The sequence below is a fragment of the Camellia sinensis genome, chromosome 1, assembly GCF_055761805.1.
Source record: "Camellia sinensis isolate YWXY chromosome 1, ASM5576180v1, whole genome shotgun sequence".
Taxonomy (NCBI): domain Eukaryota; kingdom Viridiplantae; phylum Streptophyta; class Magnoliopsida; order Ericales; family Theaceae; genus Camellia; species Camellia sinensis.
In genome coordinates, this window is record NC_138961.1 from 128,899,009 (window position 1) to 128,926,896 (window position 27,888).

Genomic DNA, 27,888 nt, shown 5'->3' on the forward strand with positions numbered 1-27,888 from the left:
ACACGATAATAACCAACTACCAACATCCACGGACACATGTCCGGATCACTGTACAACAAGGGTAAACCCGGGATCGCTATAACCTCCCCCCCTTAAAGAATTTCGCCCCCGAAATTAAGCACAAGTTTTCAAAAATAGGTTTTCCTCCATTTTAAACAATGTTACACTTGAACATTCAACAATTCGACCCATTACCGGTCATCCCATCCCTTTAACAAGAGACATATCACAATATGTAAACAACATATGTATTTTCAACATGCATCAACATTATACACTATCTTTCCAATTTCAACAATATATTCAACATATACAATGTTACATTCAACTCCCATATGAGGCAAGTTCCCAAAACATACTTCCAATAAACCAAACATTTTCAATGTTTCACAACTTAAGACATATATAAAAGCTCTTAAGTTCAACAAAATGCAAAATGTAAATACAAGATCACATATCAACAAGCAAGTCCGGATATTTCTCACGGACTCCCAACTCACGTTCCCAAGTGGCTTCCTCCACTCCGTGATGTTTCTACAAGACTTTCACCAAAGGAATGGTCTTGCCACGCAGGACCTGATCCCGCCTATCCAAGACCCGAACCGGTCTCTCCTCATACGAGGCATCCTCATCTACCTCTAAATCGGTCCAATCCAACACATGTGATGGATCTGGCTCATACTTCCGAAGCATACTCACATGAAACACGTCATGCACTCCGGACAACTGTGGCGGTAAGGCTAACCGAGAAGCAACCTCACCAATCCTCTCAAGGATCTCAAAAGGACCAATAAACCGAGGGGATAACTTCCCACTCTTCCCAAACCTCATCAGACCTCGCCTAGGTGATATCTTCAGAAAGACATGATCACCTACCTCAAACGCCAAAGGCCTCCTCCTACGGTCAGCATAAGATTTCTGCCGACTCTGGGCTGTAACAAGCCTCCTACGGATAAGCTCAACTTTCTCCGTCGTCTCCCTAACCAACTCCGGACCCAACAAAGGTGTATCACCCACCTCGGCCCAACAAACTGGAGACCTACACGGTCGGCCATACAAGGCCTCAAACGGTGCCATACCGATGCTAGACTGAAAACTGTTGTTATAGGCAAACTCTACCAAAGGTAAGTGCCTCTCCCACGTCCCACTGAAGTCAAGGACACAACCCCGAAGCATATCCTCGAGGATCTGAATAGTACGTTCGGACTGCCCGTCAGTCTGAGGATGATAGGCCGTACTAAAGGTCAACTTAGTGCCCAAGGCACTCTGCAAACTCTGCCACAACCTAGCAGTAAAACGAGGATCTCTATCTGAGACAATCGTCACTGGGACCCCGTGCAATCTCACTACGTCCCGAACATACAAGTCGGCAAGATGATCTACCGAATCTCTCACGCGCATAGGAATAAAGTGCGCCGACTTAGTCAACCGGTCTACAACCACCCAAATAGCATCACTACCCCGCTGAGTCCTCGGAAGACCTACAACGAAGTCCATAGTGACATGCTCCCACTTCCACTCGGCAATAGGCAAGGGTTGCAACAAACCCGCTGGCCTCTGATGCTCGGCCTTCACTTGCTGGCAAGTAAGGCACCTCGATACAAAAACAGCCACATCTCTCTTCATACCTCGCCACCAAAATTGGCGACCCAAATCCTGATACATCTTAGTACCTCCCGGATGCACCGCAAGGCGCGAATGATGAAACTCTCGGAGTACTTCCTCTCGGCAAGACTCCGGTACAAACAAACGGTTTCGGTATCTCACACTCAGGTCGGGATACACCGTCAAACCCTTCTCAACCTTCCCACTGGAGATCTTCTCTCGGAGGGATTCTACCTCAAGGTCACCTCTCTGTGCCTCTAACACTCTAATCACAAGTGTAGGTTGCGCAACAACAGAAAACAAGGCCGCAGCCTCAACAGATTCGCCCAGTAGCAAATCAAACTCGCCAAGTGTTCCCAACATCTCCCATTCCCGGATGGCTATACAAGCTACGTCACTAATGGATTTCCTACTAAGGGCATCGGCCACAACATTGGCCTTTCCCGGATGATAATGCAACTCAAAATCATAATCCTCGATGAACTCCATCCATCTCCTCTGCCTCAGATTCAAGTCTCTCTGTGTAAACAGATACTTCAAACTCTTGTGGTCCGAGAACACCTCGAACTTCTCACCATAAAGGTAGTGCCTCCAGATTTTCAAGGCAAAGATCACAGCCGCTAACTCTAGGTCGTGTGTGGGGTAATTCTTCTCGTGTATTTTCAACTGACGTGAGCCATAAGCTACCGCTTTCCCCTCTTGCATCAACACACAACCCAAACCCTCTCGTGAGGCATCACAATAAACCGCATATCCCAACCCTCTCTCCGGAATAATCAACACCGGAGCGGTGGTCAATCTAACTTTCAACTCTTGGAACGACTTTTCACAAGTCTCACTCCACACAAACTTGACTCCCTTCCGAGTCAGTCTAGTCAACGGTGACGCTAACCTGGAGAAATCTTTCACAAACCGACGGTAATACCCAGCTAATCCCAGAAAACTGCGGATCTCAAACACACTCTTAGGCTGTGCCCAATCTTGCACTGCCTCAACCTTGGATGTATCAACAGACACCCCTTCCCCGGATACCACGTGGCCTAAGAATATGACTTCCCTCAGCCAGAACTCACACTTCCCAAACTTGGCATACAGCCTATGGGCTTTAAGCAACTCAAGCACCACTCTCAAGTGTTCCTCGTGCTCCTCCTCAGAAGGCGAATAGATAAGGATGTCGTCCACGAAGACAACCACAAATCGGTCTAAGAACTCCCGAAAAATCCGGTTCATCAAGTCCATAAAGACTGCCGGTGCATTGGTAAGCCCAAATGGCATCACCAGAAACTCGTAATGGCCATACCGCGTACGGAATGCCGTCTTCGGAATATCCTCTTCCCTGACCCTCAACTGGTGGTAACCCGATCTCAAGTCTATCTTAGAGAAACAACGGGAACCGTTCAACTGGTCAAACAAATCATCTATACGGGGCATAGGATACTTATTCTTAACCGTAGCCCGATTCAACTTCCAGTAGTCAATACACAATCTCAAGGCACCATCTTTCTTTTTAACAAAGAGGGCCGGTGCTCCCCATGGTGAAACACTAGGGCGAACAAAGCCCTTATCTAGCAATTCCTGGAGCTGAACTTTCAACTCAACCAACTCTGCTGGAGCAAAACGGTAAGGTGCCATAGAAATCGGCGCCGCGCCGGGCACTAAATCAATAGAGAACTCTATCTCTCGGTGAGGTGGTAAACTAACAAGATCTTCGGGAAAGACATCCGAATACTCACAAACCACCCTCGGCAACACAAGCTGGGTCTCACCACTCTCACCACTCTCAAAGCTGGCAAGTTGACTACTAAGCTCACTTTGCCCTCGCGAATCATACCCCGGTGGCAAAACACTACCAACCCGGTCTCCCAAGAAATGGAACCACTCCCCGCTCAAGGTACATAACGTGACCCTCTGGCGGTAGCAATCAATAACAGCCCGGTATGACGATAGCCAGTCCATACCCAAAATAACATCAAAGCCCTTCATGGGCATGACAACAAACGGAAATGGAAGCCTATAGTCGGCGACCTCTATATCACATCCTTTAGCACCCTGTTTCAGGATCAACTCACCACCCAAAGGCGATACCACACAAATAGGAGATGCTAACTGTGCTAACTCCAATTCCAAAACAGATGCAAATGCAGCAGATACAAAAGAATGAGATGCACCCGTGTCTATCAACACACTAGCAACTGAGTTGCAAAACAGAAAAGTACCTCTCACTACTGATGGAGCCGGTACTAAATCCTGCGTGGTAACAGCATACACGCGCCCCGTAGGCCCCTGGTCTACCTGCTCACCTCTCGGAGCAAAAGACTGCTGCACAGACTGGGATGACGAAACTCCCGGATTGGCCCTCGAGGCCTGCACAGACTGAGCTGGCTGAAAACCCTGCGTCTGCCTAGAACCAGACGCTCCCGAAGTGGCACTCAACTGTGGGCAAAACCTCTTCAGGTGCCCAGGCTGTCCACACTGATAACAAGTCAAGGGCTGCCCCCTGCCCAAACTCTGACTCTGCGGTCTAGCTGAAGAAGAAGCAGCTTTCTGACCCCCACCCTTCTGTGGGCAAACTGAAACCTTGTGACCCAACTGGCCACACTTGTAACAAGTGAATTCCCCCTGACCACCTCTCCCCGAGCCTACACTCGGCACTGGAAAGGTCGATCTAGAGACTGCACCCTGAGACTGCTGAGGGTTATAACCCTTCTGTCTCCTGCCATCACTCTGACTATCCTGGCTCCTCTTGGAGCCCCTCTGTTCTTCCTCCTCCTCCTGCATCATAATCTCCATATGAGCAGCAGCATCAACTAGGTGTCTATACTCTCGGATGTAAGACCCACCAACTCTCAACTTGAGGCCCCGCCTCAACTTCCGCTCAAACTCATAGCAATGGCGTTCCTCAGACGCCACCAGTTCCGGTGCAAACCTGGACAGACTGGTAAAAGTAGCCTCAAACTCGGCCACTGACAAGCCCTGCTGTTTAAGCCGGCTAAACTGATCCCTTAGCTTCTCCCTAGCTGCTGCAGACAAAAACCTCTCCTGAAAAGCATTCAGAAACGTCTCCCAAGCACCGCCCACACGAGCCTTCTCGTACTTCCACCATTGACCCGCATCTCCCTTCAGCTGGAAGGATGCCAAGGTCACTTTCAGTGCTCCGTCCTCAATGCCAAGCATCTCGAACGTCTTACTCATTTGTTCTAACCACTCATCAGCCTTCAGTGGCTCCTTCGGATCCCCGACAAACTCATCCGGATTAGACCGGAAAAACTCCCTCTTCAAGAAAGAAGGCCCTGTCTCAGCTGCCTGATTCCCAGCTCTAAGAATACCCAAAGCTCCTGCTATCTCTCTGGCCAAGGCACCCATAGCCTGCTGACCTACTGGCTCAGCCACATTGGCCTGCCCAACTCCCTCCTGCACTGCCGGAATCTCACCCGGTAATGGTACTTCCTGCCTCGCAGGTCTACCACGCCTAGCTCCTCTTCCTCGTCCTGACATCCTAATAAAGGCAACACAGAACGTTAGCACATTCATAAATGTGCCGAAACTAAACACTCACGTCCTAATGCATGGACAACTGTAATTCACTCCACATAAGCACATAAACACATAAGCACTTACGAATTTCATTTCCGGATAATGATAGTCCCGAGGCGTTACTAGAGTTCCGGTTAGAAACAGCATTGATCAAGTGCTTTTCCAACAAGACTCCCAGAAACCCAAGGATCCAATCAACATCCTAGAAATTAAATCCCATACCCACATAGTCACATAAGCATGTTATCACTTAAGCACATAGCATATGATACTACATCTAAGTCTCTATCAAGCGAGACAAACCCATTGTGATACTAATCACTTCCCACGTACCCAAAGTATTTGAACCCGATACGCTCTGATACCAAGTTGTAACGCCCTCAAAATAACAACATTAAACCCATCGGATAAGACATGCATTTACATATAAACTAACCACATTCTTTTATTCATTAGAGTTCCATTACATAAGTATTACATGTTAACATCAAAACAAAATGCCCTACGGGCTTACAGCTTTCCAAGTTAAAACTTGGTTACAACAAAAGAGTACTAACTCGTTTACACATTAAGCCCTTGGCTTGAAGTTACATGTAACACATCAAAAGTTAGGCGACAAAAGTATGTCCGCCTCTAGCCTCCAGCTATGTCCTTGGAGGTGGCATGCTTCCTGCACCTGAAAATGATATTCCCATATAGGGTGAGCCACAGCCCAGTAGAAATATACTAAACCAACCATGAACAATGACTAAAAGATTAGCAATTGATAGATGGCCAACACTGATACAATCACATAAATCATATATTTATGTCAAACGACTTACAAGTCCCAATTACTTTTTTATTTCCCCTTTTTCAACAGATAGGCATATAAGCACTACCCACATGCTCAACAGATATGTATAACAACAATATCCACATTCTCAGATAAGCAAATAAGCTATATCCAAATTCTACAACAGATATGTATAACAACAATATCCACAGATAAGCATAAAAGCTATATCCACACATCACAAAGATAAGCATATAAGCTCTATCTTCACTTCTTTAGACAAGCATATGAGCTGTATCTACGGAGTTCATCCCCTATCTTCTCCCAACACTATCCGGTTTAGAGGTACATCCCCTATCTTCCCCTAAACCGCGGAGTACATCCCCTATCTCCTCCTCTACACATAACGTATATAAACACATTGGTTCTATATACAATCACCCAATACATACAGTTAATGTATTCTATCAATCGTCAAGTTCCATGACACATTTCATTGATTAGTTTCAGTTTGCCTAATCATCATGCATTGTCTACAACAATCACGACTATCCTCCACCGATAGCCCAAGCAGTTATTTCTAAACAGAAAATAAATGCACAAATGGATATTCAATCAACATTTCATTTCCTCATTTCTCACCATTAATTATCCCAATTAATCAATAATGTAATTAGGTCGTTATCCATAATTACCATTTCAACCCTTAGGTCCCATTTTCATCAATGATTTAACATTCATTCAATTTCTCTATGCCAAACATGCATCCAGGTTTATTATGAATAAAACCCCAACTTTTGTAAAATTACACAAAAGCCCCAAACTTTCACAAAATTACCAAACCAAGCCCAACATCTCAAAATACCAAAATTTAAAGACAAAATCCATAGAGAGGAGTAGGATATCCCTACCTTGAAGTTTTAGCCAAAAAGGAGATGAAGACTCGAAGATCAACGTGCTCCAAATCCAAACTTTTTCAGATTAAATCGAAGCTCTCATCACCCTCTATCTTTTTAACAAAGGCCCTAGGCTAGATTCACACTCTAGGGAGATCAAATCTTAGAGAGAGTGCAAGTGTAGAGAGAGAGAGGCTCGGATTTAGGGTTTGATCAAAAAAAGAAGTGAAAAACTGAAGCTCAAAACCGCTACTGTCCGCTGATATAAAACACTCTCGCTCGAGCGAAGACTTGGTCGCTCGAGCGACCAGATACAGAAAACTCTCGCTCGAGCCAAGAAATTCTCGGTCGAGCGAAGAAAAACCCAGACCGCTCGAGCGAAGGAAGCTCGCTCGAGCCAAGAAAGGCAACTCTCAGGTCCAGAACCAGGTGCAACCGCTCGCTCGAGCGAGCCACTCTGGCTCGACCCACCAAACACGAACCCCACTCTCGCTCGAGCGACCAACTCCTCGCTCGAGCGAAGGTCCAAAATTCTGGGCAGCAACACTAGGCTCCCGAACACAACCAACCTGTAACAAACCTGCCTAACACATCCTATAACTCAAATATGAAGAAAAAGGAATGTAAACACGATAATAACCAACTACCAACATCCGCGGACATATGTCCGGATCACTGTAGAACAAGGGTAAACCCGGGATCGCTATAAAAATAAAATTAAATTCAAATGTTTTTGGCCCAAAAAGATTAGTATTGGGCCAAACAAGCCCAACCTCACACCACGCGCCCAAGCCTAACCCGCCCGACCGGACGGACGGCGGCGGCGCGTGTGTGGTGATTTTTGAGTCCAATGAGTCTAGCCCATTTTGCCCATAACCTCTCCCTCTAAAACACTTGGGTACCCCTTGGGGCACACCCCAAGTACCAAACCCAAGCCTTATAAACCCATTCAAAACTTCCCACCAAATCAATGTGGGACAAGCCATTTTACAACCTTAAGGAATTTCCACCAAAACTCCATTTCCATGGAGCACACTTTGGTTTCAATTTCCCATTCACTCGGTAATGGTTTTGAGCAACCAAATATACCACGTGAATCACAATGCGGCATAGAACGCGTTACCACTTTGACCCATGAAAATCGACGCACGGAGCCCACCTAAAAAATAGACCAAACTTAGGAAAAAATTCTGGTTTTATCCAGAATTTTATAACCATTTCCAACACATGGCACACATCAAGTCTTGCTAGGATTGTCCTATGAAGGTAGACAAAGAACCGTCATCACCTAATTTGCAAGAAATTATGTTCAAATTTTCTTTTCTAATGCTGCATTTCATTTTATACTATTTTCTTTTGTATCAAGGGCCATTTCCTTTGAATTATATAACTTTTCATAGTGTTCACTAAATAGAATAAATACAAAATATAACAGGTCGTACCTATGATAACCAGCAAGAGGAAGATTTGAGCTATAAGAAAAATGAACATAGATTCAGCATTGTGACTAAGAAGAAAAAATAAAGTGATAAGAAGAGCAAATAAGCCTAGCAAAGCATACAATAAGTTCCATAAATCATTCTATCTAGTGATTGAAGGCATCTTAGAAAGCAATGAGAAATGCAATAGTTTTCCAATCACTTTGAACATCTTATATTGGAACCATTGACCTGACAATGTGACCAACCTAAAGTTTTTGTTTTTTCATACAAATATTTGAGTAGGATTTCTAACAAAACATAGGCTTATTGCATCCAACAGCAAAGAAAGCACATTCCAAGAGGAAGTATGCCAATATTTAGAGTAGAACTTGGCAAGATATCAATTCAAGACCCCTTGCAAAATGTTTTCTCCACCACTTAAGGGCCTACTTGGTACAAATTTGCTAAGTGAAAAGTGAATTTTTTTTTTTAGTCAGGAAAAGTTTGTTGTTAGTTGTTAGTTATTAGATTAGTACCTATGGAAGTTAATCTTCCCATTGTTGTAAAGTGCCAAGTGCATGCCTCCTAATTCAACTCTCCCTTAGGGAGAGTTAAGCCCATGACCTCCCCCCTTGGGATTAAACTCTTATGAGAGTCATGGTGGCCAACTTGTTAAAAATTGATAATAAAAAATCAGAAACTAAAAACATCTATCCTCTTTCTTCCAGCTAATTAGTTTTTTCAATTTATTTGAGCTATTTATACCTCATAAGCCATGGGTAAAAGCTATACGAAATACTTTGACAAATTTTTAAATTAAAAAAAAAAATTATAAGCATCACCAATTCGAGGTATTTAAAAAATAAAAAATAAAATTGGTGGAACCGATAAACTAATCCAATCTGATCCAAACTGTTAGTTTGGTTTGATTGTTATTAGTTTTAATACAGACTCCAGTTTTGAAAATGGTTAAACCTTTCAAATTGGTTCAATTCTTAGTTCTAAGGTTTTGGTTACAATTCTAAATCAAATTGAATCATGTTATATATATTTTTTATTATATAATACTTTTGTATGTAAAAGTAAGAATATAGAAGTTATAGCGATTCTGGTTTTGACTCGTTATCTATTGCATTCTAGACTCGGGTTGGTATGGTTTAGAATGATTATTCATATCTTGTTTCCCCCATATTTTGGTTTTCGGGTTGTAGTTGTGCGTTTGGAACAGGTTGGTTGCTTGTTTTTCCAAACTTTTGTTGCCCAGATTTTGGCTCCTCCGCTCGAGCGGGCATTCTTGCGCTCGAGCGGGCTTCACAAATTTTACTCCTCTGCTCAAGTGGCCATTCTTGCACTCAAGTGGGATTTGTCAACTTTCAGCATTTTTGCAGTTCTGCAAATACTAGGAAAATGCATTGGACGCTTGAGCGTCCAGTCTCACGCATGAGCGGGGTCCTTCGTCTACAAAACTTATGAAAATACATATCCTACGCTCGAGCGGAACCTTGTGTTTGACGCTCGAGCGTCACTTTCCATGCTCAAGTGAATTGCGTGTATAACAGTCCGTGAAAATGACATTTTGAATCACTTTTTCTACTCTCTCTCTCTCTCTTTAAAACTTTCCAAAAACCTAGATATACACATTCTTTCTAAGATTTCATCTAGATCCGTTGGGATTTCCACCCTAGTGCCTTTGAGAAAAAGGTAGAATGCATCAAGATCTTCATTTTGATCCGATTAAAAGTGGGTTTCATCGTTCTTGGAGTCTCACTCTTGCTTGGCTCATCTTCTTCCTTTGAGGTAGGGATTTTTCTAAACTCTCATATGGTTTTTAGCTTAGTTAATTGTTATTGTGTAACAATGGTGGAATTTGGGAGTAGTTTATCAAATCTAGGGTTTTGGAGTGAAGTGAAAAAGAGGGGTTTTTGGTGAATATGGAATAAATAAGTTTGGAGGCTGAAAATATGTTCATGTTGTGTTGGATTTTGGTACTTGGGGGTTGATATTTGGGAAAAGGGAGTTTTTGCCCTAATTGAATCAAATTGCTATTTTGTATAAATAATTGAAATTTACATTGAAAATGTGAAATTGGATGATTTTCGATATAAATGGTGGAATTGAATATGTATTACTTCACACCTTTGGATGTGTGGAATAAACTATTAGTTTGAGATTGAATATCTGTTTAGATATAATTGTATTGGGCTATCGGTGGAAGATAGCTTTGATGGTTGTAGAAATGGCATGTGGATTAGGCGAATTAAAACTAATCTTTTGATGATTGTCATTGAATATGGCCATGTCTATATACATTGTACATGCATGATTATTTGGGAGTGAAAAGAGGATGTACTCTATTGTTTGATTTTGTGTTTATATACATTGCATATGTATGAATGATTGTTTGGGAGGAGAAAAATGATGAACTCCATTATAATTAAGTTGGCCGGAGTGTCCAGGGTGAAAGTCCCAAAATTATACATGGGTGCCTAGCCCGCGGATGAAATATCCGTAAAATGGCAATTGTGGTGCTTGTATAGCCTACGTTTACAAGGGTAATAGCGATCCCGGTTTTCTTTTTTTTTTCTTGTTATATACAGACTTAGGTTCCGTGGAGCTGGTTGTTGAGAGTATGTTGTTTGCACCCTTTAATCCTTATTTTGAGTATTGGGTTGTGTTGGGAAGATTTGGAGCATGTTGGTTGAGCTTAGGAACCAAGTCTAGTTGCCCAGATTTTGGCTTGTCCGCTCGAGCGGGGGTTTGGACGCTCGAGCGGGGAATACACCCATCCAATATGTCTTGTGTAGTGTTGGCCGCTTGAGCGGGGGATTGGACGCTCGAGCGGGAAGTCGTGAGTGACGCTCGAGCGGGGAGTTGGGCGCTCGAGCGGGGACCTGTCTGCAAAAACTTCTGGGAGTGTGCATTCGCCGCTCGAGCGGGAGTTTGGCCGCTCGAACGGGAGTCTGTGAGTGGCGCTCGAGCGGGGGTTTCCACGCTCGAGCGGGGCGACTGGTATAAAAATCCGAGGCCCAACTTTCTGGATCATTTTTCATCTCCTTTTTTATTTTAAAACCCTAGAACCGTCTTCTCCCTCTCCCTACACACCTTCTCTCTTAGGTTTGATCTACTTAGAGTGTATTTCTACCCTAAGTCCTTTGTTAAAAAGATAGAGTGGGTCGAGGGCTTCCGTTTAATCTGAACAATCTTGGGTTTGGAGCACTTTGGTTTTCGTCATCTTCTCCATTCGAGTTCTTCGCTTCAAGGAAGGGATTTCCTACTCCATTCTATAAGTTTTGTTCTAAGTTTTGGTATATTGATATGTTGGGGTTACTTTGATAATTTTGGGAAAAACCCTTGTATTAATTAATTAATATGTATAATTAACTTAAGGGAATTGGGGAAATTGGTTAAATTCATGGAATTGGGGAATTCATTGATTAAATGGTGTAGTTGGTTAATTTAAATCACTCACCTATTGAATTGTTGATATATTTATTTTCAAGTTTAGAAATAACTGTTTTGGGCTATCGGTGGAGGATAGTCGTAATTGTTGTAGACACTACATGTGGATTAGGGATAACTGAAACTAATCATTGTTTAAGTCATCAATTTTGACTGTTGAATTAATACAGACATTATGTGTATTGATTGTGTGTTGTATATGTTGTGTGTTTACATACATTGTTTTGTGTGGGAGGAGATAGGGAATGTACTCCACGGTTTAGGGGAAGATAGGGGATGGACCTCTAAACCGGATTTTGTTTGGGAGGAGATAGGGGATGGACTCCATTAGCATCACTTTTATGTGTGCTTATCTATATTGAAGTGTTTTATTGATACAGCACTAAAATGTGTATCAAACTGGAAGTATGAAGTGTTTTGATTTGAGCCTGAGTCTCAATTGTTTGTTGACATTGGAGGAATGTGAATATGATATATATATATATATATATATAGTTCACTGTTGTAAGTTTGGCCAGGTTCTGAGCCATATTGATAATGTTGGAAAGTAAAACGTGTTTTAGACATTAGTGTCATAAGACTGTATAATGATGTAATTGATTATCTTGGTTGACCATCTATTGAATGCTGTAGCTTTATTCAATGCTTATATTTGGTTTAGTATTTTTCTACTGGGCTGTGGCTCACCTTATATGGGAACATCATTTTCAGGTTCAGGTGATAATCTACCTCCAAGGACTTAGCTTGGAAGGACTTGGAAGACTATTTTCAGTTATTTGTTTTTATTTGTTAGTACATGTAAACACTCAAGCCTAGGGCTTAATTTGTATTTGAGTTAGAACTCATACTTTTGTGTCCAAGTGTTGGTTTGGAAAGATGTAAGCCTGTAGGGCATTTAAATTGATGTTACATGTAATGCTTTGAGTTAGTAAGACTCTAATGAATGTTATAATGAATTGTTTCCTTTTTAACATTGCATGTTGATGATATATCTATATTTAATGGGTTTATTTTTTAGGGCGTTACAACTTGGTATCAGAGCGTACCGGGTTTGAATACTTTGGGTACGTGGGAAGTGATTAGTATCACATTGGGTTCGTCTCATTTGATAGAGACTTAGTGTAATGTTATATGCTTATGTGATAACATGTTTATGTGATTATGTGGGTATGGCATGTAGTTTCTTGGATGTTGAATGGACCCTTGAGTTTCTAGTAGTCTTGTTGGAAAGGCACTTGATCATTGCTGCTTCCAACCGGAACTATAGTAACGCATTGGGACTATCATTATCCAGGAATGAAATTCGTAAGTGCTTATGTGATTATGTGCTTACGTAGAATGAATTATTGTTGTCCCATGCATTAGGACGTGAGTGTTTAGCTTCGGCACATTTATTAATGTGCTAACATCTTTGTTTCCTTTATTAGGATGTCAGGACAAGGACGAGGACGCGGTAGGCGTGGTAGGCCGGTTAGGCAGGAGGTGCCTGTGCCAGAGGAGATTCCAGCAGTCCATGAGGGAATTGGCCAGGCCAATGTGGCCGAGCCAGTAGGCCAGCAGGCTATGGGCGCTTTAGCCCGAGAGATAGCAGGGGCATTCAGGGAGTCAGTAGGCATTCTCAGAGCTGAGAATCAAGCTCGGGATGTTGCTGCAGATGCAGGACCTTCCTTTCTGAAGAGGGAGTTCTTCCGGTCTAATCCGGATGAATTTGTGGGTGATCCTAAAGAGCCGCTTAAGGCAGATGAATGGCTCGAACAGACAACGAAGACGTTTGAGATGCTTGGCATCGAAGACGAGGGGTTGAAAGTGACCTTGGCATCTTTCCAGTTGAAGGGGGATGCGGGTCAGTGGTGGAAGTTTACTAAGGGTCGTATAGGAGGTACATGGGAGGCTTTTGTTAATGTTTTCCAGGAAAAGTTCTTATCTCCAGCAGTTAGGGAGAAGCTGAGAGACCAGTTCTGCCAGCTTAAACAGGCGAGCTCTTCAGTAGCTGAGTTTGAGGCTGCATTTACTAGTTTGTCCAGGTTTGCACCTGAGTTGGTGGCGTCTGAGGAACGCCGTTGTATCGAGTTTGAGAAGAAGTTGAGGCGTGGCCTCAAGCTGAGAGTTGGGGAAGCTATGATTCAAGATTATGGGCATATGGTTGATGCTGCAGCCCACATGGAAATCATGATGCAGGAGGAGGAGGAAGGACAGAAGGGCTCCAAGAGGAGTCAGGATGGTCAGAGTGATGGTAGGAGACAGAAAGGTTTTAATCCTCAGCAGTCTCAGGGTAGCTTTTCTAGATCGACTTTTCCTGTGCCAAGTGCTAGTTCGGGGAAAGGCAGTCAGGGAGACATTACCTGTTTCAAGTGTGGCCAGCTGGGCCACAAGTCTCCAGTTTGTCCTCAAAGGGGAGGAGTGCAGAGAGCAGCATCATCTGCGGCTCGATCTCAGAGCCAGAGCCAGGGTAGAGGCTAGCCACTCTCGTGTTATCAGTGTGGTCAGCCGGGGCATATGAAGAGGTATTGCCCGCAGTTGGGTAGCACACCTGGTGCATCTGGTTTAAGGTCGATTCAGGGTCAGCAGCCAGCTCAGTCGGGTCAGGCCTCGAGGGCCAATCAGGGGGCTTCATCGTCTCAATCGGTGCAGCAATCTTATGCTCCTAGGGGTGAGCAGGTTGATCAGAGGTCGTCTGGGCGCGTGTATGCTGTTACCGCGCAGGATCTTGTGCCGGCACCATCAGTTGTGAGAGGTACCTTCTTGTTTTGCAACTCGGTTGCTAATGTTTTGATTGATACGGGTGCATCTCATTCCTTTGTGTCTGCTGCATTTGCATCTATTTTGGAGTTGGAGTTAGCACAGTTAGCATCTCCTATTTGTGTAGTGTCACCTCTTGGGGGTGAATTAATTTTGAAACAAGGTGTTAGGGGTTGTGATATAGAGGTTGATTATCATAGAATCCCATTTTCCTTTGTAGTTATGCCTATTAGGGGTTTTGATGTTATTTTGGGTATGGACTGGTTATCGTCATACCGGGCAGTTATTGATTGCTACCGCCAGAGGGTCACTTGTTGTACCGTGAGCGGAGAGTATTTTCATTTTCTGGGGGACCGGGTTGGTAATGTGTTGCCACCGGGGTATGTTCCGCGAGGACGAAGTGAGCTTAGTGGTCTACTTGCTAACCTTTCGATTAGTGAGGATGATGAGAATCAGATTGTGTTGCCAAGGGTAGTTTGTGAGTACTCGGACGTCTTTCCCGAGGATCTTGTTGGTTTGCCACCGCATCGAGAGATTGAATTCTCTATTGACCTAGTGCCCGGCACGGCGCCGATTTCTATGGCACCTTATCGTTTTGCCCCAGCCGAGTTAGTTGAGTTGAAGATTCAGCTCCAGGAGTTACTAGACAAGGGATATATATGTCCTAGTGTTTCGCCGTGGGGAGCACCGACCCTCTTTGTTAAAAAGAAAGGTGGTGCTTTGAGACTTTGTATAGATTACCGGAAATTGAATCGGGCTACGGTTAAGAATAAGTACCCTATGCCTCGTATAGATGATCTGTTCGATCAGTTGAAAGGTTCCCGTTGTTTCTCGAAGATAGACTTGAGATCGGGTTATCATCAGTTAAGAGTTAGGGAGGAGGATATTCCGAAGAACGCATTCCGTACGCGGTATGGCCACTATGAGTTTTTGGTGATGCCATTTGGGCTCACCAATGCACCGGCAGTATTTATGGATTTGATGAATCGGATATTCCGGGAATTTTTAGATCGTTTTGTAGTCGTCTTCGTGGACGACATCCTTATCTATTCACCTTCAGAGGAAGAGCACGAGGAACACTTGAGAGTGGTGCTTGAGTTACTTAGAGCCCATAAGCTTTATGCTAAGTTTAGGAAGTGTGAGTTCTGGCTAGAGGAGGTCAAGTTCTTAGGCCATGTAGTTTCTGGGGAAGGAGTGTCGGTTGATACATCCAAGACTGAGGCAGTGCAAGATTGGACACAGCCTAAGAGTGTGTTTGAGATCCGCAGTTTTCTAGGGTTAGCTGGGTATTATCGTCGGTTTGTGAAAGATTTCTCCAGATTAGCTTCGCCTTTGACTAGATTGACTCGGAAGAGAGTCAAATTTGTATGGAGTGAGACTTGTGAAAAGTCGTTCCAGGAGTTGAAAGTTAGACTGACCACCGCTCCAGTATTGATTATTCCAGAAAGAGGGTTGGGTTATGCAGTCTATTGTGACGCCTCACGAGAGGGTTTGGGTTGTGTGTTAATGCAAGAAGGGAAAGTAGTTGCCTATGGCTCACGTCAGTTGAAAATTCACGAGCAGAATTACCCTACGCATGATCTAGAGTTAGCAGCTGTGATATTTGCCTTGAAGATTTGGAGGCATTATCTTTATGGTGAGAGATTCGAGGTATTCTCGGATCATAAGAGTCTGAAATATTTGTTTACACAGAAAGACTTGAACTTGAGGCAGAGGAGGTGGATGGAGTTCATAGAGGATTATGACTTTGAGTTGCATTATCATCCGGGAAAGGCCAATGTGGTGGCCGATGCCCTTAGCAGGAAACCTGTTGGTGACATAGCTAGTATAGCCATCCGAGAATGGGAGATGTTGGATGCACTTGGGGAGTTTAATTTACTTCTGGGCGAATCCGTTGAGGCTGCGGCCTTGTTTTCTGTTGTTGTACAGCCTACACTCGTGACTCGAGTGTTAGAGGCTCAGAGGAGTGACCTTGAGGTAGAAACCCTCCGTGAGAAGATTTCCGGTGGGAAGGTTGAGAAGGGTTTGACGGTGTATCCCGACCTGAGTGTGAGATACCGAGACCGTCTGTTCGTGCCGGAGTCTTGTCGAGAGGAGGTACTCCGAGAGTTTCATCATTCACGCCTTGCGGTGCATCCAGGAGGCACTAAGATGTATCAGGATTTGGGTTGCCAGCTCTGGTGGCGGGGTATGAAGAGGGATGTGGCAGTTTTCGTATCTAAGTGCCTTATTTGTCAGCAAGTGAAGGCTGAACATCAGAGGCCATCGGGTTTGTTACAACCCTTGCCTATTGCCGAGTGGAAGTGGGAGCATGTCACTATGGACTTCGTTGTAGGTCTTCCGAGGACTCAGCGGGGTAGTGATGCTATTTGGGTGGTTGTAGACCGGTTGACTAAGTCGGCACACTTCATTCCTATGCGCGTGAGAGATTCGATAGATCATCTTGCCGACTTGTATATTCGGGACATAGTGAGATTGCACGGGGTCCCAGTGACGATCGTCTCAGATAGAGACCCTCGTTTTACTGCTAGGTTATGGCAGAGTTTGCAGAGTGCCTTGGGCACTAAATTGACCTTTAGTACGGCTTATCATCCTCAGACTGACGGGCAGTCCGAGCGTACTATCCAAATCCTTGAAGATATGCTTCGGGGTTGTGTTCTTGACTTTAGTGGGTCATGGGAGAGACACTTGCCTTTGGTGGAGTTTGCCTACAACAATAGTTTCCAGTCTAGTATCGGTATGGCACCGTTTGAGGCCTTGTACGGCCGATCGTGTAGGTCTCCAGTCTGCTGGGCCGAGGTGGGCGATGCACCTTTGTTGGGTCCGGAATTGGTAAAGGAAACGACAGAGAAAGTTGAGCTTATCCGTAGGAGGCTTGTTACAGCCCAGAGTCGTCAGAAATCATATGCCGACCGTAGGAGGAGACCTTTGGTGTTTGAGGTGGGTGATCATATCTTTCTGAAGATATCACCTAGGCGGGGATTGATGAGGTTTGGGAAGAGCGGGAAGTTGTCCCCTCGGTTCATTGGTCCTTTTGAGATCCTTGAGAGGATCGGCGAGGCTGCTTATCGTTTAGCTTTACCACCGCAGTTGTCTGGGGTACATGATGTGTTTCATGTGAGTATGCTTCGGAAGTATGAGCCGGATCCATCACATGTGTTGGATTGGACCGATTTAGTAGTTGACGAGGATGCCTCGTATGAGGAGAGACCGATTAGGGTCTTGGATAAGCGGGACCAAGTTTTGCGAGGCAAAACCATCCCTTTGGTAAAATTTCTTTGGAAGCATCACGGAGTGGAGGAAGCCACTTGGGAACGTGAGTTGGAAGTCCGCAAGAAATATCCGGATCTGTTTATAGATGCTTGAGCATATGTTGTTTATTTGTAATATTAGACCTTAAGTGTATTGAATATAACTTAGGTTGTGAAACATGGTTTATGTTTTTGATTGATAGAAGCATTTTGAAACTTGCCTTATAATGGAAGTTTAATGGAATATTGTGTATGTAGAAAATGTTGTTGAATTGAAAGGGAATGCATATTGATAATACAAATTGAAATATATGTGGTTTTATATATTGCGTGATGCCTTTTGATAAGAGATGGAATGACCGGTGTTGGGTCAGATTGTTTAAATATCGTAATGTCATATTGTTGGAAATTAAGGAAAACCTGTTTTGTTTGAAAACTTATGCTTAATTTCGGGGACGAAATTCTTTAAGGGGGGGAGGTTATAGCGATCCCGGTTTTCTTTTTTTTTTCTTGTTATATACAGACTTAGGTTCCGTGGAGCTGGTTGTTGAGAGTATGTTGTTTGCACCCTTTAATCCTTATTTTGAGTCTTGGGTTGTGTTGGGAAGATTTGGAGCAGGTTGGTTGAGCTTAGGAACCAAGTCTAGTTGCCTAGATTTTGGCTTGTCCGCTCGAGCGGGGGTTTGGACGCTCGAGCGGGGAATACACCCATCCAATATGTCTTGTGTAGTGTTGGCCGCTCGAGCGGGGGATTGGATGCTCGAGCGGGAAGTCGTGAGTGACGCTCGAGCGGGGAGTTGGGCGCTCGAGCGGGGACCTGTCTGCAAAAACTTCTGGGAGTGTGCATTCGCCGCTCGAGCGGAAGTTTGGCCGCTCGAGCGGGAGTCTATGAGTGGCGCTCGAGCGGGGGTTTCCACGCTCGAGCGGGGCGACTGGTATAAAAATCCGAGACCCGACTTTCTGGATCATTTTTTATCTCCTTTTTTATTTTAAAACCCTAGAACCGTCTTCTCCCTCTCCCTATACACCTTCTCTCTTAGGTTTGATCTACTTAGAGTGTATTTCTACCCTAAGTCCTTTGTTAAAAAGATAGAGTGGGTCGAGGGCTTCCGTTTAATCTGAACAATCTTGGGTTTGGAGCACTTTGGTTTTCGTCATCTTCTCAATTCGAGTTCTTGCTTCAAGGTAGGGATTTCCTACTCCATTCTATAAGTTTTGTTCTAAGTTTTGGTATATTGATATGTTGGGGTTACTTTGATAATTTTGGGAAAAACCCTTGTATTAATTAATTAATATGTATAATTAACTTAAGGGAATTGGGGAAATTGGTTAAATTCATGGAATTGGGGAATTCATTGATTAAATGGTGTAGTTGGTTAATTTAAATCACTCACCTATTGAATTGTTGATATATTTATTTTCAAGTCTAGAAATAACTGTTTTGGGCTATCGGTGGAGGATAGTCGTGATTGTTGTAGACACTACATGTGGATTAGGGATAATTGAAACTAATCATTGCTTAAGTCATCAATTTTGACTGTTGAATTAATACAGACATTATGTGTATTGATTGTGTGTTGTATATGTTATGTGTTTACATACATTGTTTTGTGTGGGAGGAGATAGGGGATGTACTCCACGGTTTAGGGGAAGATAGGGGATGGACCTCTAAACCGAATTTTGTTTGGGAGGAGATAGGGGATGGACTCCATTAGCATCACTTTTATGTGTGCTTATCTATATTGAAGTGTTTTATTGATACAACACTAAAATGTGTATCAAACTGGAAGTATGAAGTGTTTTGATTTGAGCCTGAGTCTCAATTGTTTGTTGACATTGGAGGAATGTGAATATGATATATATATATATAGTTCACTGTTGTAAGTTTGGCCAGGTTCTGAGCCATATTGATAATGTTGGAAAGTAAAACGTGTTTTAGACATTAGTGTCATGAGACTGTATAATGATGTAATTGATTATCTTGGTTGACCATCTATTAAATGCTGTAGCTTTATTCAATGCTTATATTTGGTTTAGTATTTTTCTACTGGGCTGTGGCTCACCCTATATGGGAACATCATTTTCAGGTTCAGGTGATAATCTACCTCCAAGGACTTAGCTTGGAAGGACTTGGAAGACTATTTTCAGTTATTTATTTTTATTTGTTAGTACATGTAAACACTCAAGCCTAGGGCTTAATTTGTATTTGAGTTAGAACTCATACTTTTGTGTCCAAGTGTTGGCTTGGAAAGATGTAAGCCTGTAGGGCATTTAAATTGATGTTACATGTAATGCTTTGAGTTAGTAAGACTCTAATGAATGTTATAATGAATTGTTTCCTTTTTAACATTGCATGTTGATGATATATCTATATTTAATGGGTTTATTTTTGAGGGCGTTACAAGGGTCCCGTTTGATGGCTGCCCGCGGACAAAATATCCATGAAATGGAAGTTTGAAGTGTTTATGTGTATGTATTGTATGATTTGAAACATTGAGTTGTAACCTTAGTTTGGTTGTTGAGAAATATTGAAATTGACTCATGAATTGAGAAATATAAGTGAACGGCATATGAATTGAAAGAAAATGGATTAAGACTTGAATTTGATATCTTATGAGTATATACATTCGTGAAAGTTTTACCCCAAGCATTGTATATGCACTTTGTACTTATATCTCTGCTAAACCTCATATATTGTATTAGATGATTCCTACTGGGCTGTGGCTCACCCTATTTGGGAAAAACATTTTCGGGTAATGATGGAACGTCTCCACCAAGGCAATAGCGTGGGAGAGATTTTCGGGATTAAGAGTTTCTTATTCTGATTATATATTTTTGTAAAGTCAAGGGCTTAAGATATAATGAGCGAAACTCACTTTTGTTGTAACCAAGTCAAGGCTTGAAAAGATGTGAGCCAATAGGGCATTTATTTATGTTAAACTCTTTTGTATCTTTAACTTCATGTAATGAAAGAACTATTTACTTTGATTTATGTAGTTATTAACACATATTTGGGTTGCATTTATTACGTTATTTTTTGGGCGTTACAAAAGTTGCTAGTAAGTTTTGAACACTAGTCTTGATTGTAAAATTGTCAAACTCTAATGAACTCAATTAAACTAATTATAGCTAGTTTGTTTACAATTATATAATATATATCATATTTCTTGTTACATAAAATATTGGCCAAAATTCATTTCACTGGTATGATTTTATAGCACTTTATCCCCCTGTCTTTTAAAAATAGGCATATGCCCCCATGTGATTTTGGATTAAAATGCAACCATTAACACCGTTAATTATAGATGTAAAATGATTATAATACCCTCAAACTCTATATTTTTTCTTATTTTCTTTGTCTCTCATCTCTTGTACACATAATTTATAGCGTCTAGTATTAATTCAATTAAATCACAATTAATTATAAATTCTTAATTATTTATTGTAATTGTTAAATTTGTATTCTAATTCTAATTTAATTATATTTTATATCACAATTAATCCTAAATATTTAACTATTTATTGTAATTACTAACTTTTTAATCCAATTTTAATTTAATTATATTTTAGATCACAATCAATCCTAAATTCTTAATTATTTTTTTATAATTTCTAACATGTTAATCTAATTTTATTTTAATTACATTTTAGATCAATTCTTATATTTTAAATCAGTTCTTAATTATATTTTATATTTTAGATCAATTCTTAATTATATTTTTATTTTATTTTATTTTATTTTATTTTAATTAACATATTAATCTAATTTTATGTTTGGAGAGAAAGGGAATAAAATTGTCCTTTTGTTGTATTAATTCATTCTAATTTTTTAGAAAACAAAACCCACTCTATAATATGGTGTATATAATACACCATCCGTTAGTTTAGATTAAAAAATTAATGGTAGGATTTTAATCCAAAATCACATGGGACTTTTTTGGCTATATTTGAACGATAAGGGGTAGTAAAGTGCTCCAGTCTCAAACCACAAGGGAGGCAAAATGAATTTAACCTTAAAATGTTTAGACGTTGTAAAATCAAAGCATATTGGTTATATAGATTTAACGATTCGATCACGGTTTCAAGTTTTCAAGAATTGTAAGAGTCGATTTGATTTTTGGTTTGCTCTAAAACTGAACCAATCTAATTCATGAACACCCTAAGCACAAATAAGTTGCACCAAACAATAGTCTTGCAAACAACTTCAGCATTGAGAGGATTAGAAATCAGAGGAAGAATACTCACTCTGGATGAAGCTCCACAAGTTGCCTGAAATTTTTGGCGAAAAAATTACGTTAGTCAACCAAAAATTGCAAAAACTACTAGGAATTAAAAAAGATCAAGCCGACCACATCCGTATTTAATTTTCACAACATTATCTTGTCCATCATTAAAATGAAATAATGTGTACTATCAGCCTTCTTGCTCTATCCTGATGGCATCTCCATCAATATGCCTTAGAATTTATAGCCACTACTTCAGATCTATTATAATACGGTAAATTAATCGGTCACTTATGTGTGAATTTTGCTTTCATATATAACTACGAAAATTGTTAGCAAAATTTAATTTACACTATTTTTTTTTTTTATCAGAATATAAATTTCCATTAATGTAACCAAACGGCACATATAAAGAGAAATCCATCCAAGAGATAAACTTACACCAAGTAAAGGAAAGATGAAAACAAACAACACACAATTCAATTTACAATAAGAAGAAAGAAAAAAAAAAGAAGTGTATCAAAAAATCTAAAACTATAACAGTAGATAAAGAAGAAATTGTAGCAAAATATCATTTATACATTATTCTCCTCGCATTTTTAACTACAAAAATTACTAACTTAACTTGCATAATCTAGGATTGGATCATTTTTAATTTGAAACCTAATAAAAAATTACACCTAATATAAGAATCAAAGGGCCTAAATTCGAGTAAAAATTTGGAGCTCCTGAGTTTTCTAACCTATGCCAATGGCAAACCCTGTACTATGATATCATTCTATACTGAAATTTTCATTCATTTTATTTTAAATATTTCTTTAATTATTTCTCTCAAGGATGTGTGAAATTGGAATAAACTTCAAAGGTTCGTATACTCCAATGTAAAATGTTTTACTTTAAAACATAATTTTCATGTCCTTATATAGTAAAAACTAATCATTTTTTTATTTTTCGGTGTTTGGCTCAATCCTTGGGAAAAAAATTCAAGAAAATACCCTCAAATAATTGACATGAAAAAAGACTTTCAACAAACCTTTATTAAGAGAGCATAAAACCAGAAATTTGTTTTTCAGTTCAAAATTCTCCTAAATTCTATCCTCAAAGGTCCAAAATTTCAAAAAAATACTCAATGAACAAAATAACAGCAGGTATCCATTGACACATTTTATCGAACAGTTGACAGCTAAGGAAAATGGGAGTAAGGTCAAGTTTGGAAAGATTAAATAAGTGTACTTTTTGTCTTTTTAGACTAAAAAGTTGAGGTTGAAAATATGAATGTTTGGGTTAACTTTTTGACTTTTTATGGAAAAATGTGTAATAAAAAATTGTAAAAATTGATTTGTAGGAGAAAATTAGAATTGGGAGTTGTGCAGCCGTAATTGTTGACTTTTGGTGAATAGTGATAACTTTTTAACTTTTTGAGTAACTTTTTGGCTTTTTGGCTTTTTGGAGTGTTCCCAAACTTGGCCTAAATCTCACGCCCATGAACTGAAATGAGAGAAACTATACATCACAAAAGCAACAAGCTATTCCAACATCGAAAACTTTCTCTATAACCAAACACTCTTGTTGTATACTGTTAGAATTTACCATCCACTACACTACACCTCTCCACACCTACCATCTCCACTAGCACCCACTTCACCTACCACCTCCACTACACTACACCTACTACCACCTTCTTTTCTATTTATAGAAGTTGTAATTTGTAATCAAACACATATCAATCAATAACAATCAATATTACATAAATTTCAACATGGTATCAGAGCGGGTTTAGAACCTAATATTTTTCGCTTCACCGGCGGACGGCAACCTCACCTTAGTCGTCCGCCGGACCTCAACCTATTCCTCTTATTTTCTATACATACCTTCACTCCGCTGCTCTCTCTCTCGGCAACTCTCTTTTCTGGGCAAAACCCAGCTTGTTTTTTTTTCCTGGTCCGAAACAATCCTGTTCAAGCCTCATATCCACCACATGGAATCAAGCCATAACTTCAGCGAGGAAGAACACGGACAGAACCGAAACTTCACCGCCGCCTTCTCCTCTGGCCAACGCCGACCATGCCACAGACACCACCACTGCCATCACCACAGCAGCCACGGGAAGCACCACATCACAGCCGCAACTCTACCTGCCGATGAGAGGCATTTCATTCCCCACGTCCTTGCTTTCTTCGCCGCCTCTGCTGGACTTGTCTTGGAGAATCTCGCCGGACGGTTCATGACGGAGGCCACCCAAAGACCATCTTCTTCTCACTCCTACCTGTTGAGCCCGTGGATAGACAATCTATGGCTGCTTTCAAAGATGAAGCACACATACACACACACACTTGCACTACACCAACCTATTTTAATATTTTACCATCCACTTTGCTGAACACTGCGCACTTTCTCATTCTCTTTCTTCTTATTTTTATTATTCTCACATGGCCATCACATGACCAGCTTCACATGGCCATCACACAACAGAACCCCTTTCTTTTCTTTTCTTTTCTTTATTCTCCACTCACCAAACCTTATCATCCCCGTTGCTCCACTTTTTCTCTTTTCTTTTATTTTTTTTTTATTTATTTATTTATTTTATTAAAAAAAAAAAAAAAAAAAAAAACGGAGGAAGAAGACGAACTGCAAAATTTTATTCATATCGGGCCTCACCCCGATCATCATTTTACACAAAAAAAAAAAAAAAAAAAATACAAACAAAACAACCACCGTGGGATTTTTCTTTTCCCTTCTCTATTCTACTGCAGGTCTCTTCTTCTTACTTTTATCTTGGGTGTCCCGTGCCAGTCCGGTCTCCGTGTTTCCTTGTCCACTGAGCACGTTCACTCCCCCATACTCCTCCACTGCAGCATATGGAGGACCTCCAAATCGGAACATCACAGTGGCCTTCCGCTTCAGCTCCTTGTTTTCTGCCCTTAGCACGCTTATCTCTGCTCGCGCATCCTTATACATGCGTTGGAGCAGAGCCAGCTGGGAGTTTACATGCTGCACCTCATTTGTCCTACTCTGCAGCCGGTTCGACAAATTTGTGACCGCCGTCATGGTTTCCACGCATGACTTCAGAGTATACTGATTAGCCTCAATATCAGTTTGCATCGCCATTTTTTGCTCCACCGACCGCATCGGAAAGTTCAATGGAGCAAAACCAGAGGTGTTTGGTTGCGGTTCACTGGCCACCGCACCAGTTATTTCTCTTGTGGGCTCGTTCAGTTCTGGAAAGAGCGTGAGCAGGTTCTGGGTAACTGGACGGGAAGAAGAGGCCATGTTTTTGAGTTGCTAAGTGTTTCAGAGAAGGGTTGGTTTCCGGGTGTTTCGAGATTTGCAGAGACAAGCTCTCCGAGCGTTCAGAGGTTTCAGACTCGTATGCACAGCCTTCGCCTCAACCTTGTTTTAAATAGCCAGGGCCAGCCACGCGCATCGCGCGCCTTTTGCCGCCCGACAAATTGGCACGCCTTTTCATGGCACATCTTTTGATAAAGTGGGCACGCCTTTTGATGGCACGCCTTTTGAAAAATTGGGCACACCTTTTGAGGGTGCAACTTTTCCAACGGTCCGACATGACCCTATAAACTGTCCCGACATTTGATTCCGGTTAGCCATCTTCAACGGTCCGACATGACCCCATAAACTGTCCCGACATTTGATTCCGGTTAGCATCTTCAACGGTCCGACATGACCCCATAAACTGTCCCGACATTTGATTCCGGTTAGCATACAGTGTCCTCTACACCGTTATGACACCACCCTACAGTGTCCTCTACACCGTTATGACACCACTATCCAGTGTCCTCTACAACGTTATGACACCACCATCCTGTGTCCTCTACCACGTTATGGCACCACCTTTCAGAGTCTTCACCAACGGTCTGACACGACCATACAGTGTCTCCTATCTTTTTTATTTTTCTGTATTTTTTTATTTATTTTTATGTATTTTCTTGTTTTGTTCCTCTCTCCAAACTCAAGTTGGTTAGTTTCTATCCTCCTTGAGTTTGCGGGGGGCTGTTAGAATTTACCATCCACTACACTACACCTCTCCACACCTACCATCTCCACTAGCACCCACTTCACCTACCACCTCCACTACACTACACCTACTACCACCTTCTTTTCTATTTATAGAAGTTGTAATTTGTAATCAAACACATATCAATCAATAACAATCAATATTACATAAATTTCAACATATACAATTTAAAAAAACCTTTTTTGGACATTTTCAACTCGGTAGTGTGCTCCTAAAGAAATGGCAGTCAAATTTATATACATTCATTTCAAATAAAAAATGAAAAGATTTGTCATCAAACACAGCATTCTAATTTAATTTTTGTACAAAAATTCTCTTTGGAAATCACTTTTCGGTGTAAAATATTTCTCGGTAAATTTATTTAACTTTTTGTACATCCTAAACATCAAAAAGTATTAAAAATATTTTTGTCGAAACAAATAGAAGCTAAGGGACCAGAAAATTTTACTCACTTAGAAAGGAAGGCTGAAAAGAGCACACATTGGAGCAAGCGGCCGTGACATCCAAAACATCGGCGAAGCAAGATGCTTGTGTTTTGCAACTTTTGTGGGGTAGCGGCGGCGGTGATGGTGGCGGTGTGGTGGTGAGTAACGTTGGTAGTGTGGTGACATCGATAGGATTTTAGTCCGGAAAAATACTTTCCGCCTTCTAAAAGTTGAAAACAATTTCTGTCCAAATAAGTTTGCTTTTTTGTTGACCTTGAAAAATGTTTTTCATTGACTATTGTTTTTTATCATACCCAATGCTCGAAAATATAGAGAACATGTGTGACAGATGGGGAAATTAGTTGGAAAATTCCTCAATTTTTTGCTTTCAATGAGTAGCAAGACTTTCTTGAACAAAGGATAGTAATACTTCATGATCTAAACCTCACAGGTAATACTCTATTTCCAACAAGCCACGTAAGAAAATAAAACAAATTCATTTAGTGGACAAATTACCCTCGGTTTTGTATTTCTATAATCAGGTATACATATTCAAAAAGAGACCACCAAGTTAAGTAGTCCAAGGCCACTCAAAAACACACATTAACCCGTTTAATCAAACTCACATGATTTTTGAGGCAGAGAATGCTGATTGAAGTGTAGTGAGAGCTGAAAGACAAAATTTGATATACAGGTGAGTATCAGCGTTGCCTCTAAATAAATGTTTCTTGGTGCAATACACTTAACGTAAACTTATATCCATTGTTAAGGAATCCATACAAGCGCCTGATAGAATCGGCAACTGGGTAGGGTCTATGTCGTTTCCATTCTCACTCAACATCGCCTGTGGATGCATAAAAGTTTTGGGAGGCATCTGAAGAAATTCAATACTTCCTTGGAGCCTCTCTACGACTTTGTTCATGGAAGAACGGTTAATAGGCTTCATTTGTATGCACCATAGAGCTACTACCATCATCTTCTTTACCATTCCCCTCTCCTCCTTCGTCGTTTCTCCCATTTTTATGTGTTTTCCATCTATGAATTGGCCATAAACCCACGAAGGGAAATAAATTTGGCTTGAATTAGCTGATGCATTCCAATTCCTCCTCTTGGCTGCTATTTCCATCAATAACATTCCAAAACTATAATCGTCAACTTTAAATGAAACACCTCCAATGTTTTTGTAGAACAACTCTGGGGCCATGTAACCCATGGTTCCTCTTGCTGCAGTGAGAGGCACAATACTATCAACTGTTGGATACGATTTTGCCAGCCCAAAGTCAGAAACTTTTGGAGTGAAATTCTCATCAAGGAGAATGTTGCGAGGCTTTATATCAAAATACAGGATTTGCATGTCACAATGCAAATATTCAATCCCCCGCGCCACTCCAAGAGAGATTTCATACATTTGCTTACAAACTAAGGAATTTTTTCCTTTTCCAGAAAAGATATACTTCTCAAGAGACCCATTAGGCATGAAGTCATAAATAAGAGCACGCTTAGATCTCTCAGCACAAAATCCAATTA

General features: G+C 41.3%; 1 pseudogene; it reads right to left on the bottom strand.

The window, feature by feature from the left end:
* The window catches only part of LOC114274970 (rust resistance kinase Lr10-like), a 44,326-nt pseudogene that overhangs the window by 16,176 nt on the left and 262 nt on the right, over positions 1-27,888 (bottom strand).